The 15,824-nt window shown below is 40.6% G+C and overlaps 1 protein-coding gene across 1 annotated transcript in view; it reads left to right on the top strand.

The window, feature by feature from the left end:
- Positions 1 to 15,824, top strand: part of SH3RF3 (SH3 domain containing ring finger 3) — a 387,371-nt gene that overhangs the window by 304,680 nt on the left and 66,867 nt on the right. The window lies entirely within an intron of this gene.

Here is a 15,824-nt window from a genome sequence, read left to right as displayed (position 1 = left end):
CACTGGCACTTTACAGCGCTGCAACTTTCTGGCTCAGGGGCATGAAAAAACACCCCCCTGAGCGCAGGAAGTTTCAGCACTGTAAAGCGCTAGTGTAGACAGTGCAGCAGTGCTGGGAGCTGCGCCCCCCATGGAGGCAGGTTTTTTAGGGGCCTGCAGCGCTTTGACGTTGCCAGTATAGACAAGCCCGAAGCCCATGATTTTTAGTGTCGAGCAAAATTATGAATTTAAGCTCCCGGGCTCGTCTTCTGAAAATTTTGTGCAGATTTCCTCTGAGGATGAGTGAGGACTGATAGGTCAGATATAGAGTGATCACCTTGTAAAAAGTGTCACCCTCAGCTGATGTGGTGTTTTTGTCTTTTATCATTTTTCTGTGTGAGTTCATTCAAGAGCACGATTGTCTGGTTTCACCCACGTAGTTGTTATTGGGGCATTTAGTGCACTGGATGAGGCATACCACATGTTCTGATAGGACACGTGGATCTTGAAAGATGTGTTGCAGGAGATACTGATCATTGTAGCAGTGGGGATATATCTGCAGGTTTTGCGTCTCTTGTTCTGGCAGTGTCCTGGTCTGTGCGGAGCTTAATTCTGATTGTGAGCTTGAAGAGTTTGGGGGTTTGTTTGAAGGCCAGAAGAGCAGGGGTTCAGAAAAGATTTCTTTCCGGATGTGGTCCCCATTGTGTATGGGTTGTAGTTGTTTGAGATTACCCCATGATACATCATATAGATTCCAATATAAGGTGATAGGTGACAACTAGGGGTCCTAACTACTTATGCTAAACTATCTGTTGTCTTGTATTTAGCTGTGAAACTGAGTACCTTTCCTAAATCTGAAGAAGAGCTCTGTGTAGCTCCAGTGCTTGTCCCTCTCAGCAACAGAAGTTGGTGCAATAAAAGATACTACCTCACCCACCTTGTGTCTCTAATATCCTGGGACTGACACTGCTACAACAACACTGCATTTAAAAAAGAGTCTTTTCAAAGAGACTAGTTCAGAATTTATCATAATCATTTTTGGTGAAGTGTACATTTAAAAACACGGTAAAATAGCCAATAATATTTACCGTTGTAAACTGGCTGTAGAACACACGCAGATGATGGGTCTTCTAGTCCATTGTTTTACCCTTGTGTAGTCATTTACACCTCTGTAGAGTGGGGTGAAATGCTGCCATTGTAATAGTATTTTGTATCCACTTTGTACAGACATAAATCACTACACAAGGTGTAAGGGCCTGAAGAATATTGTCCCGTGTGTTAGAATAACTGATTATAGTAATGCACTACACTTTAAAAATTTAATCCTGAGAAGTAATCTGATTATTTTCAAGGACAAAAGTAACATGGATTGTATTCTCACTTTGTTATATAATGGAATACTTACTAGCAATCCTGTCATTCCTATCTCTGAATATGAGTAACATCCTGGCTACTCAACAGAGCAACAATATCGCTGTGAAACTCACATGCTGGATGCACATTGCAAAGCTACATTTAATCTTATAATAGTCATTTATAGATAGGAATCTGTCTGTCACAGAGGTCGCGGAAGTCACGGATTCCATGACTTTTCATGAGCTCTGTGGCTTCTACAGCGACTAGTGTGGCTGACCCCGGGACTGCCTAAGCAGCTGGCTCTGGGGCCAGCTACTCAGGGACAGCCACACTGGCCGCTGCTGGAGCAGTTCTGTAACCAGTCGTTCGGGCAGCCCCGCAGTCAGCTGCACCGGCCACTGCTCAGCGAGCAGCAGCCAGCGCGGTTGACCCCAGGGACCGCCCGAGCAGTGGTCCCTGGAGAAGCTGGAGCTGCTGCTGCTCAGCAGCTACTGACAGTGGTCCTCCGGGGCACTCCTTGCAGCAGCGCCCCTCTGCACAAGATTTAGTCAGTGATATTTATAGTATAAGTTATGGGCAGGTCATGGGCCGTGAATTTTTGTTTATTGCCCCGACCTGCCCATGACTTTTACTAAAAATGCCCATGACTAAATCGTAGCCTTAGGTATAGATTAGGGCTCTCAATTAATTGCAGTTAACTCACGCGATTAACTCAAAAAAATTAATCTAGATTAAAAAAAATTCACAATTAATCACACTGTTAAACAATAGAATACCAATTGAAATTTATTAAATGTTTTGGATGTTTTTCTGTATTTTCAAATACACTGATTTCTATTACAACACAGAAAACAAGGTGCACAGTGCTCAGTTTATATTATTATTTTTATTACAAATATTTGCACTGTAAAAATGATAAACAAAAGAAATAGTGTTTTTCAATGAACCTCATACAAATACTCTAGTGCAATCTCTTTATCCTGAAAGTGTAACTTACAAATGCAGATTTTTTTGATGACATAACTGCACTCAAAAACAAAACAATGTAAAACTTTAGAGCCTACAAGTCCACTCAGTCCTACTTCTTGTTCTGCCAATCGCTAAAACAAACAAGTTTGTTTACATTTGCAGGAAATGCTGCTGCCTGCTTCTTATTTGCAACATCACCTGAAAGTGAGAACAGGCATTTGCATGGCACTTTTGTAGCCAGCGTTGCAAGGTATTTACATGCCAGATATGCTAAACATTTGTATGCCCTGTTATGCTTTGGCCACCATTCCAGAGGACATGCTTCCATGCTGATGATGCTTGTTAAAAAATAATGCATTGGGTAAATTTGTGACTGAACTCCTTGCGGGAGAACTCTATGTCTTCGGCTCTGTTTTACCCGCATTCAGCCATATATTTCATGTTATAGCAGTCTCGGATGATGACCCAGCACATGTTGTTCCTTTCAAGAACACTTTCACTGCGGATTGGACAAAATGCAAAGAAGGTACCAATGTGAGATTTCTAAAAATAGCTACAGCACTCGACCCAAGGTTTAAGAATCTGAAGTGCCGTCCAAAATCTGAGAGGGATGAGGTGTGAGCATGCTTTCAGAAGTCTTAAAAGAGGAACTCTCTGATGCGGAAACTATAGAACCCTAACCACCAAAAAGGAAAATCAACCTTCCGCTGGTGTCATCTGACTCAGATGATGAAAATGAACATGCATCGGTCCACTCTGCTTTGGATTGTTATCGAGCAGAACCTGTCATCAGTATGGATGCATATCCCCTGGAATGGTGGTTGAAGTATGAAGGGACAAATGAATCTTTAGTGCATGTGGCACATAAATATCTTGTGATGCTGGCTACAACAGTGCTATGCGAACGCCTGTTCTCACTTTCTGGTGACATTGTAAACAAAAAGCAGGCAGCATTATCTCCTGTAAATTGTAACCAAATTTGGTTGTCTGAGCGATTGGCTGAAGTAGGACTGGGTGGATTTGTAGGCTCTAAAGTTTTACATTGTTTTATTTTTCAATGCAGTTATTTTTATCCATAATTCTATATTTTTAGTTTAACTTTCATGAAAAAGAGATTGTACTACAGTACCTGTACGAGGTGAATTGAAAAATACTTTTTCTTTTGTTTTTTTACAGTGCAAATATTTGTGATCAAAAGTAAATATAAAGTGAGCACTATACACTTCGTCTTCTGTGTTGTAATTGAAATCAATATATTTGAAAATGTAGACATCGAAAAATATTTAAATAAATGGTATTCAATAATTAACACGATGAATCAAGATTAATTTTTAATCGTGTGATTAATCAAGATTAATTTTTTTAATCGCTTAACAGCCCTGTTATAGATCAATAATAATTTACTCCTATTAGAATCATAGGACTGGAAGGGACCTAAATCTGTGATTTAACAATACTGTGTTTGCCAAGTAACTACTAGTCAGAGACTATGACAGGATGCAATAATAAGCATACTGACTGATTTCAGTCACATCCTCCCTTCACGTGTAATAGTGGGGGGAGCCCAGGCAAAATTTCCTGAAAACTCCTCAGAAGTCGGAGAGAAACTTTTGAGGTACATCCTACATAGGACTGGCAGGGATCTGATAAGCCAGGGACAGGAGCCAAACTCACAAGTGATGTGGCTAATGTGTATGTTAGACTCACACATCCTTAGAGCTACGTGTAGCCACTCCCCCAATGTGTAAGAGAGTCTCACTTGTTGTAATTTACAAGTCGAGGAGCTGGAAGATGTAAGCTGACATAGCCTCCACCTTACTCGAACATGTACCGTCTTACACCATCTTCCACGTTCTGGATGTGTAAGTTACAGTTTAGCTTCCCTTTAAGCATCAATAGAGTAAGTAGGGCTGAGGGAGTCTCAGTGTAAGGGAGGATCAAATTTGTAGCTGCATTTCCCCTTCACCTGCCCTCTCCAGAACCTTGTAAATTCTGCCCACTCTGTTCCATTCTAGGCTGACGAATGGAGATGAGACTATGGCCCACACAATGCAGTACTGTGCCAAAATATGTAGTTATGCCATGTTAAATTGTGACAGCTCCATCAGTCAAATAACCCTAAGTACTAAACAGGGATCAGGGACCTTAACATACCAGATAAATCACACACATTTTAGTTAATGTAGAGATGACTTTCCAGAGAGGTCACAGTTTATCATTTTTTTTAATTAATTGAATTAATCAAAAAGAAATTCACACACACACCATTAAAATAATATGAAGGTTTGTCCTGAACTAATAACCCAGGAAATTAAAACTTAAACACAATGACCGTCCTTAACCTACCCCTTTTTGAGTAGAATTTGTCTGTAAAATTCCACCCTGCTGAAAAATCACTGCAGTACTTAGGTACAATGGGTGAGAGCAAGAAATACTTTTAGCCTTAAAAGTGACTGAAAATCTTTTCTAACAAAATGTTTGTTTCCAAATCATTAAGGGCCAGATTGCAATGCGCTTATTCACACTAATATCCTGCTCCACCGGTATTCCATTTGACTTCTTTGCGACTATGGTGGAATAAGGTACTGTTCACTGTGAATAAAGGGATCATAATCTAGCCCTGTGATGTGGACACAGTGCAATCAGTGTGTGTACTTAAAGGCACAATCAGTGCTGTGGTACAGTGCAGCCATGCAAGTGTTGTAGAAGATATACCCGAGACACATTGATGATATTTTTATCCGCTGGACAGACAACCTAAACTCTCTCATAGATTTCTACCACAACTTCAATCACCACCCAGCCATTAAACTCTCTCTAGAACACTCCTGCACCAGCATCAGCTTCCTGGACACCACAATGGAATCAGCTTCAACAATAGAACCCTAAAAACAACTATACACAAGAAACCCACAGATCACCACACATCTGTTACCTACAGCCAGGCACTCAGATACCACAAAGTACGCTCTAGGAGAAAGTCTGGGATACACGCCTTAACAGACTTAAAACTGCCTTCACCAAACAAGAATGCTTCACCAAAAAAGGAGCTCTCATCATGGAATGGGCCACCCAAATACCCGAAGAGAACTTGCTTCAATACGGTGGGGGGGGACACCGTTGACTGCACATCCTTAGTTGTCACCTGCCACCCCACACTGGAACCCATACAGGGTATCATTAAACAATTACAACCCATACCTGTTGGGGACCTCATCCTGAAAGAAATATTTCCCGGAACCCCCTCTCTGCCCTTTACACAACCCCCCACCCCCCAAGCTCATCATCAGAAGCAAGCTCCTCACAGACCAGGCCACACCAACTCAAAGTTGCATCACATCCCGCCAGAACAAAACATTCAAAACCTCCAGACATCTCTCCACTGCAACAATGATCAGTACCCCCAAGAACACACCTTTCAAGATCCATAGGTTCTACACATGCCTACCATACAACATGTGGTGTACCTCATCCAATGCACTAAATGCCCCAATAACAACTATGTGGATGAAACCAGACAATCACTATGCTCGCTAATGAAATCACCCAGCAAAATGATAAAAAAGACAAAACCACCTATCACCCATGGGCGAACACTTTTCACAAAACAGTCACTCCATATCTGATCTCTGTCCTCATCCTCAAAGGAAATCTGTACAACACCTTCAAAATACAGGCCTGGGAGTTCAAATTCATTACTTTGCTAGACACTAAAAGTCATGGTCTTAATAAAGACACTGGATTTAAGGCTTATTCCAACAATCTGCAACCTACTAATCCTCCTTTTTTGTCCTATGATTGCAGGGGTAGCCGGCCACTTCTCCTTGAATTGTCACTTAGAATAAGTGCTAACTACTTATGCTAAACAATCTATTCCACCTTGTATTTAATTGTGACACTCTGGGTATGTCTACCCTGCAGTTAAACAGCTGTGGCTGGCCAGTGTCAGCTGACTCAGGTTCACGGGGCTCGGGCCATAGGACTATTTAATTGCGGTGCAGATGTTCAGGCTTAGGTTGGAGCCTGGACTCTGGAACCCTCTGATGGGGGAGAGTCCCAGTGACCAGGCCCCAGCCTGAGCCCAAATGTCTATACCTCAATCAAACAACCCCGTAGCCCAAGCCCTGCAAGCCTGAGTCAACTGACAAGGGCCAGCCACGGATGTTTAATTGCAATGTAGCCATATCCTCTGAATAGCTTTCCCAGACTTGAAGAAGAGCTCTGTGTAGTTCAAAACCTTGTCTCTTTCACCAACAGAAAGTTCATCCAATAAAAGGTTACTTCACTTACCTTGTCTTTATACTAGGATTGATATTTAGTTCACTGCAATATTTTTCTTTACCTTTTCACAGCATTGCATATACTTTTTAACACATACTTGCCCACAAATATAAAGCACTGCTGTATTATAAAAGTATTTTAAAAAACAGTATTATAAAAATGACCTTTACATTTCACTAATACCAAAATGTTGTGGCTTTTGTTGATTTAAACCAGACCCTTCATGTTGTTTTGACATGGTTTTTGTTCGTCTGTAAGTTGCTACATTATTATAAGCCACTCATTGTCCAGAAAGGCACATATTATACCTGTTCAACAGTGATATGTATCGGGACAAAATCAGAGTATGATATCACATACAATAAAAGCATTTCTACATACCATTTAACTAACAATTGAAGACTGCAAGCTTTACTAACTTGTTCATTGTTATACAAGTGGTACCAACTCAGCTGCTTCCCACTAGCTAATACTTTGTGTATAGGTTTCTTATACTATTTTGAATTCATTTGGAAATGAGTGGTGGCCTTTCATTTACTAAAAACTTAGAGATGCTTGGAGGTAAAATTATGAGCTTCAAACCACAGCAGCTGGAAAAAAATAACACAAACACAGCACATATTAGAAAACAATAATAGCTAGAAACAAAGCATTTCTGTTGCAAAAAGCGTTGCTTTGATCTCCATTTCATTTGCTTTCAAGAGAATTTGCATGTAGTATGCTTGATTCCTGCATGCTGCGTGTACACCATTAAACATAAGAACTGCCATTGAAAAGGTAATGATGGCTGTCCATCATGCAGAGTGTTCTGACATGCTTGTGAAATGAATTTTTATTGAAAATGTAGTAACGCTGTAGGCCTGTGATAAAACTGAAGTTGAATAGGTAACTGGTGCAGAGGAGCTGTCCATAACTGAGATGCCCTGGACAGCTGACAAAGTCTCGTGGCACACTGTTTGTGCTTAAGCCTCAGATGTCTCATCTTGCTTCCATTTTCACCCATTATGAATTATTCTTCCCTGCTTTTGGAAAGGTCATAGGTCATCCCTGCTCCAGGTCCCCTGGTTTTTGACAGAAAATGCATCTCATGAATAATGAAGCATGGCTTTGTGCACACTAGCTTAGCGTCTGAGTGAGGAGGAAAGGTTGCGAGAGCTCTGTATCTGTATTTTGAACACTTCTTACCTTGTATGGGAAATCCATTTGTAATTCTTTGTGTGAAAGAGCAGGTATTCTAACTGCGCACCACGCATTCTGGACAGGCCAAGAAGAATGAGTCTTGGCACATACTCTTAAACCTAAAACTGTGACAGTATTTGAAAACAAAAGAATCCCCTTGAAATGACTGTCTCTGTATAAATCATTTGCAAGTGTTGAATTTTAGCTGAGAAAATGTAAACATAGAGCACTTTTAAAGTTGCAAACTGTTGAGTCTGACAGGTAATATGGGAGAGCTGACTGTGGGAAGCATATGGATTATATTTAAAATCAGAGTTGGGCCAAGAGCAGAACCTTGAATCTTAACCTTGGATTTGTGTGTGAGGGGGGCAAGACTGGGGAAGGGAAATTCAACCCTCTCCCCAGTTTTGGTTTGAGGTCAAATCCAAAACTGTATAGGACCTACTACCCGGTTCAGCTGTGAACAGAGACTGACCAGAACAGTTTTCCTGAGATTTTGCCTAAAGATAACTGAAATTTCACAAGAACAACTGATCTTATGAGAATTCCACCATTCTAGATGACAGAAATCAGGTGATATCGATTGGAGCAAAAAATTGGAGAGAGCATGAGAGTTTTTGTCATAGTTTAATCTTAGCCTTTATATACCATGAAACCGTAGGCTAAAAATATCTGGAACTGGAGCCAAAAACTGCCTTCTCAGTCCATCTCTATTTAAAGTACATCATCAACAAATCTTGTGACTTCTTGCTTGTCTTAAAGCACAGAGTTTTATGGGGGTTTGCACACACATGCACATGTGTGTGCTGTATTATCAAAGTATATTTTTTAAAATACCAACAGAATTTAAAAGGCTTGTTAGCATGCGCTATACTCCCTGGAGTATTACATTTCTCTTCAAAGCTTTTGTAATCTAAAGATGTGTTATTTGGCTGATTCTCTAGGCTTGTCATATAAGCTAATCAGAACCCAATACAAAGCAGTCATCCTAAAGAAATGACCGGTTTAAATAGTTGTTATACTCCTTTCATCCTATATGTTTAGCATCAGTATAGTTTGAAAGATTTTTCAAGAAGCCAAAAACTTAGTTGTATACTCTAGCTAGCTAAAAAAGCATATGCTTTATGAAATATTTGAGTTTTATTGAACTGTGCAGAAATCTCATTCCTGCAAAACTAGCAAAATAAAACAAATAAAGAAACCCCAAAACCTTTTACCACTGGAATCATTTTGTGCAGATTAATCTTGGTGATTTACGTTACCTGCCAATCAGCTTCTGATATTGGAGAATCAGGAGCATATAAATATGCAAGCTAGGGGCTACGTTTTACAATGCACCAGAACATCCTGTCCTTCCACCATATAATATGTGTATGCACAATGTTTTAGGAAAAACAATATACTCTTTTCTTATTGTTTGTTTGTTTTATGTAATATTTATATTGCAGTAGCACTTAGAGGCCCCAGAAGTGATTAAGGCCCCCTTGTGCCAGACACTGGACAGATACATATTCCTTGAATAACATTCAGGGGAGACTAGAACACTAGTGCTAACTGCTGAAAGGGGTATTTTGAAATAGAAATGGGGGGATGTGTAGAAAACTGATTAAAATGTACTGTAGATCTTATAGGGAATGACTCTAAATAATTCATTTTAGAGGCCTAGGAAATTTCATACCAGAATGGCCAGCAATATATCCTGCACTTAGTCTATGTACAGAGTTCCCGTTGATGTTAATGCATAGTGTGTTCATGTATGAAGTTGACAAAAATAGGTTCTTCTGAACCCAAAGCTGTCTTTAGAATAAGGTGTAGCGGTAAGTGGAGGCTAAGGGGCCTTGTTTACATGAATTCTCCACCTCTGATCAGCTTCATTATTCACATTTATGGAACAGGGATGTGGGGGGGGGGGTGTCCCATTTTGAACCAAAGCCAACTTGGTGTGAGAATATGCGGACCTAGTGCTCAGCTGTACCTCCACCCATGCACTGCCTTTGGGGGCTTAAGTGCCTAAAGTCTGTAATTTTGTGGGCTACATAAGGCACTAAGTAAATGATAATTAAATAATATCAGCTACAGTATTTGTAGAAGACAGGTAGTAGGTGGCATTTGCCCAGCTGCAGCTGTAATTATTTGTGTATGTTTGTTTTTTACACCTATACCATTATAAAAGGAAAAAGTCTTTTTTTTCTGGAACTGGTAACATCCTTTTAGCTCCCACTTTGGTAATTAACATTTCATGAGGCCACTTGATCTTGCTAGAAAATTTTTCGTCAATAATCAGTAGCACTGCCGTGCATCAAGTGCATTATTATTAAGTGTGTTATTTCTAGGAACATTAAGGCCTACGGTGATTGCCAGAGTCATTGTTTTATGGAGTCAGTGAATTAGAGAAATGAGTAGCATGAATCTCAAGGACCATTAGCCTGTTTTCTAGCTGGAATATTTCAGGAGGATGGTGTATTAATGTGTGTGTTGAATATCTGAGTGTTTCTCCCTTATTATACAGAAGTAAAAAGAAGCCTTGGAAATAAGATGTAAAGATGCATTCAAAAACATTAAAAGACATTTTCCTTTGAATTAATGAATGTGGCAAATGCCCTGCGGTGAGACTGTGCTGGATTTGCTTTGAAGTCAGAATCAAGATTTCTGGTTGATATTATTGACGATAACACTTTTCTGCAAAGGCTGCAACTTGCAAAACTTCTGTACTCTGTCCCTAGTTTTATCAGTGTCTTCATAATTCTCATGCCCCACCAAGAGGCTCTTATTCCCCGAAGGCATAAAGTCTTCTAAAATGTAACCATCAAAAACAGCATTAAAGTAATAGTGAAGATCTGACTTAAACGTAAAAAAGACAGAGAAAAGAGAATTCAGGATGGAAAACTTGCCTGCCAGTTGTCATGCTGTTGGAAGGGAGTGGAAGGGAAAGCACCAGGAAAATAGGTTTGGGATGAAGTTTCTGCCCTGATTGATGGTCTTTACTTGGTCTCTGTGGGCTTGTCAGCCCTTCAGTATTAGTTTAATGTAACTTTTTGTAGTTTTAGTAGCTTTCAAAATATATACATCTATACAGGAATGGACACAAAAGGCAACACGTCTCTAGTGTATTATTTACTCAGGAGTCCAAGCTATGAACTGTAATATAAATGTCATTAAATATATATTCAGATGCCCTTTCTTTGACGCTGATGTAGGTCTTTTGTAAATATTACTTTCTATTCAATGGATAAAGAGAGATAGAATGAGCCTTCGGATACACATGTACAGTTCCCACTCACTTTCGTGAGCGTCACTTATTCATACCTGATGGCAGATTCTGACCCTAAGAATGACCAATCATCTGGAATGTTCCATTTTGTCAGATAGATGTGGATTTATAATATCTTAACCTCCAAATTTCATATTAGGCTATAACCATTTGCAATGTCATTACATATTTAGGCATCTAAAAAGGACACCAAGAATGCTTCTTTTCTGCCACATTGGAGGGCCAGACAGTGGGACTGTTCATTTCCTTGCCATAGAGGATTCCTCTGTCATCAGAATTGGATTAAGGCAATCCAAGACCCCAGCCACACTTGCACATGGAACCCCCTTCCTTGTCCCTGGCTCTACTTCTCCTTTTTTGCACTTGTTGCAGGCTGAGGAAATGGGATTGGTGTGGGTGCCCCTGCTGACACTAGCAGAGCATAGCTGTGAAGGGGTAGCTGTGAAGGGCAACATACGTTCCACTTCGCAGTGTTGTCAGCAGGGGATTGACCAGACCAGTGGCTTTCAGATTTAATAGCCCTTGAATATGAAAGGGACAATTCACATGCCTCAAAACTGTTGTTTCAGGCTGTCTGTAGCGTCAGGTAGGTATCTCTGCATTGATTACACTTGCTTTATGTTTTCAAGGTTTTCTGTGCAACCACAAGAGCTAGAAATGTGTTTTGTTTTCTAATGAAAAGTGAAATGGTGACATCATCCCACAACTCCAGGAGTCAGAGCTCCTAGGCACGGGCTATAGTACCTATGTCCCAGTCCAGCCCTGTCTGTACACTGCAGTGTGGTGCAGAAGAAAGGTGGGCATGTTGGGGCCATTGGATCTGCCCACATGGAAATCCAAGAGCCAAACTCAGCAATGTCAGCTGTCCCTCTACTCCAGTTCCCCAGATTAACCAAGCACAAGATGTCTACATGGGTGAGAAGGCCTTGAACCATGTGCTGTGACTGAGAATTCCTTTGCTCAGCCTCTCTCTGCCTGTGTGTATCTTTCTCATTGCAGTCTTCCTACTATTTTTCAGGGTTTAGACCTACAGTAGCACAGAGGTGCTACTAATAGAGCACAATGAGCCACCCACAGGTGTGCAGCATCAAAGATGTTCTTCAGCACCCAGTTGTGCAGTCTCCTTTCTAATCTGCTGGCCAGCTGTACATTACTTCAGAAGAATCAGCTGTCATTTAAAAGAAAATAGCTATTTGCTATTTCACAGCTTTTTGTTAAATACAGCAAACATGGGGCATTATTTGGCTCAGAGAATGGGTTATAGGAAAGGAAGTCCCTTAATTCTAGATTGCGAGTTTAAAGACTGTATAGGGTGCTAGTCATCTTCAAGCTGTTTAGCGGCTTATCAGTTTTGGTATGGGTTAGTGATCTCAGTCCCATTTCTAGGAGCAGCCTCCAGATCAAAACACTACTACCACTATTTCAATAAATAGCTTCCCAATAGGGGGCATTATCGTGTGATTATGTATGGAGTCACTGGAAACATTCTGGAATAGCAACATGTCTCTGGAAAGCCGAAGATGCCACATACTGGCCAAACATGATATCAGAGACTATCAGAGACCTGATGTGGAGTTGTGATACATGTGGGGAAATGCAGGCCAATCAGGAAAAAGAGACAATGAAAATAAATAGCATTCCCAATAGTCCTTGGAGCCAAGTAGGAATGGGCCATTTCATAGCAAACCATAGAAACTATCTCATTACTGTAGACTACTATTCAGCCTTCTGGAAATTGGATGAACTGGCAGATGATAGGGCTCAGATTTTCCTATATGCGATAGCTGATGGATTTCTTCATCAAGTAGTTGCTGAACTGACTAGAGGGGATGCCATTTTAGATTTGGTTTTGGTGAGTAGTGAGGACCTCATAGAAGAAATGGTTGTAGGGGACAATCATGAGCTAATTCAGTTCAAACTGAATGGAAGGATAAACAAAAATAAATCTGCGACTAGGGTTTTTGATCTCAAAAGGGCTGACTTTCAAAAATTAAGGAAATTAGATAGGGAAGTGGATTGGACTGAAGAATTTGTGAATCTAAAGGCAGAGGAGGCCTGGGATTACTTTAAGTCAAAGCTGCAGAAGCTATCGGAAGCCTGCATCGCAAGAAAGGGGAAAAAATTCATAGGCAGGAGTTGTAGACCAAGCTGGATGAGCAAGCATCTCAGAGAGGTAATTAAGAAAAAGCAGAAAGCATACAGGGAGTGGAAGATGGGAGGGATCAGCAAAGAAAGCTACCTTATTGAGGCCAGAACATGTAGGGATAAAGTGAGACAGGCTAAAAGTCAAGTAGAGTTGGACCTTGCAAAGAGAATTAAAACCAATAGTAAAAGGTTCTATAGCCATATAAATAAGAAGAAAACAAAGAAAGAAAGAAAGAAAGAAAGAAGTGGGACCGCTAAACACTGAGGATGGAGTGGAGGTTAAGGATAATCTAGGCATGGCCCAATATCTAAACAAATACTTTGCCTCAGTCTTTAATAAGACTAATGAAGATCTTAGGGATAGTGGTAGCATGCCAAATGGGAATGAGGATATGGAGGCAGATATTACCATTTCTGAGGTAGAAGCAAAACTCGAACAGCTTAATGGGACTAAATCGGGGGGCTCAGATAATCTTCATCCAAGAATATTAAAGGAATTGGCACATAAAATTGCAAGCCCATTAGCAAGAATTTTGTAATGAATCTGTAAACTCAGGGGTTGTACCATATGAGTGGAGAATTGCTAACATAGTTCCTATTTTTAAGAAAGGAAAAAAGGTGATGCGGGTAACTACAGGCCTGTTAGTTTGACATCTGTAGTATGCAAGGTCTTGGAAAAAAATTTGAAGGAGAAAGTAGTTAAGGACATTGAGATCAATGGTAAATGGGATAAAATACAACATAGTTTTACAAAAGGTAGATCGTGCCAAACCAATCTGATCTCCTTCTTTGAGAAAGTAACAGATATTTTAGACAAAGGAAATGCAATGGATCTAATTTACCTAGATTTCAGTAAGGCGTTTGATACCGTGCCACATGGGGAATTATTAGTTAAATTGGAAAAGATGGGGATCAATATGAAAATTGAAAGGTGGATAAGGAATTGGTTAAAAGGGAGACTACAGCGGGTCATACTGAAAGGTGAACTGTCAGACTGGAGGGAGGTTACTAGTGGAGTTCCTCAGGGATCGGTTTTGGGACCAATCTTTTTATTATTGACCTAGGCACAAAAAGTGGGAGTGTGCTAATAAAGTTTGTGGATGATACAAAGCTGGGAGATATTGCCAATTTAGAGAAGGACCGGATATCATACAGGAGGATCTGGATGACCTTGTAAACTGGAGTAATAGCAATAGGATGAAATTTAATAGTGAGAAGTGTAAGGTCATGCATTTAGGGATTAATAACAAGAATTTTAGTTATAAGGTGGGGACGCATCACTTGGAAGTAACAGAGGAGGAGAAGGACCTTGGAGTATTGGTTGACCACAGGATGACTATGTGATATGGCCGTGAAAAAAGCTAATGCGGTCTTCAGATGCATCAGGCGAGCTATTTCCAGTAGAGATAAGGAGGTGTTAGTACCGTTATACAAGGCACTGGTGAGACCTCATCTGGAATACTGTCTGCAGTTCTGGTCTCCCATGTTGAAGAAGGATGAATTCAAACTTGAATAGGTACAGAGAAGGGCTACTAGGATGATCCGAGGAATGGAAAACCTGTCTTATGAAAGGAGACTCAAGGAGCTTGGCTTGTTTAGCCTAACCAAAAGAAGGCTGAGGGGAGATATGATTGCTCTCTATAAATATATCAGAGGGATAAATGCCGGAGAGGGAGAGGAATTATATAAGCTCAGTACCAATGTGGACACAAGAACAAATAGATATAAACTGGCCATCAGGAAGTTTAGACTTGAAATTAGATGACGGTTTCTAACCATCAGAGGAGTGAAGTTTTGGAATAGCCTTCCAAGGGAAGCAGTGGGGGCAAAAGACCTATCTGGCTTCAAGATTAAACTCGTTAAGTTTATGGAGGAGATGGTATGATGGGATAACATGATTTTGGCAATTAATTGATCTTTAACTATTCATGGTAAATAGGCCCAATGGGATGGGGTGGAATCTGAGTTACTACAGAGAATTCTTTCCTGGGTATCTGGCTGGTGAATCTTGCCCACATGCTCAAGGTTCAGCTGATCACCATATTTGGGGTCGGGAAGGAATTTTCCTCCAGGGCAGATTGGAAGAGACCCTGGGGGGTTTTCACCTTCCTTTGTAGCATGGGGCACTTGCTGGAGGATTTTCTGTACCTTGAAGTCTTTAAACCATGATTTGAGGACTTCAATAACTCAGACATAGGTGAGAGGTTTATTGCAGGAGTGGGTGGGTGAGATTCCGTGTCCTGCATTGTGCAGGAGGTCAGACTAGATGATCATAATGGTCCCTTCTGACCTTAATATCTATGAGTCTATGAGACACTACCTCAGCAGCCATCATAGGCAAAGCAATGAAGCATTTCATGGTATCCTAAACTGTATAGCTCCAGACAATGGACGCAATTTCACTTGCAGTGAGTTTGGGCAATTTATCCAGAAATGGGAATTTAGTCACATGACATCATTATCATACCACAGCCTGGGGCACTTGCTGGAGGATTTTCTGTACCTTGAAGTCTTTAAACCATGATTTGAGGACTTCAATAACTCAGACATAGGTGAGAGGTTTATTGCAGGAGTGGGTGGGTGAGATTCCGTGTCCTGCATTGTGCAGGAGGTCAGACTAGATGATCATAATGGTCCCTTCTGA

Source organism: Eretmochelys imbricata, chromosome 1, assembly GCF_965152235.1.
Source record: "Eretmochelys imbricata isolate rEreImb1 chromosome 1, rEreImb1.hap1, whole genome shotgun sequence".
NCBI classification, from domain to species: Eukaryota; Metazoa; Chordata; order Testudines; family Cheloniidae; genus Eretmochelys; species Eretmochelys imbricata.
This window is presented reverse-complemented; position numbering and strand designations above follow the sequence as displayed.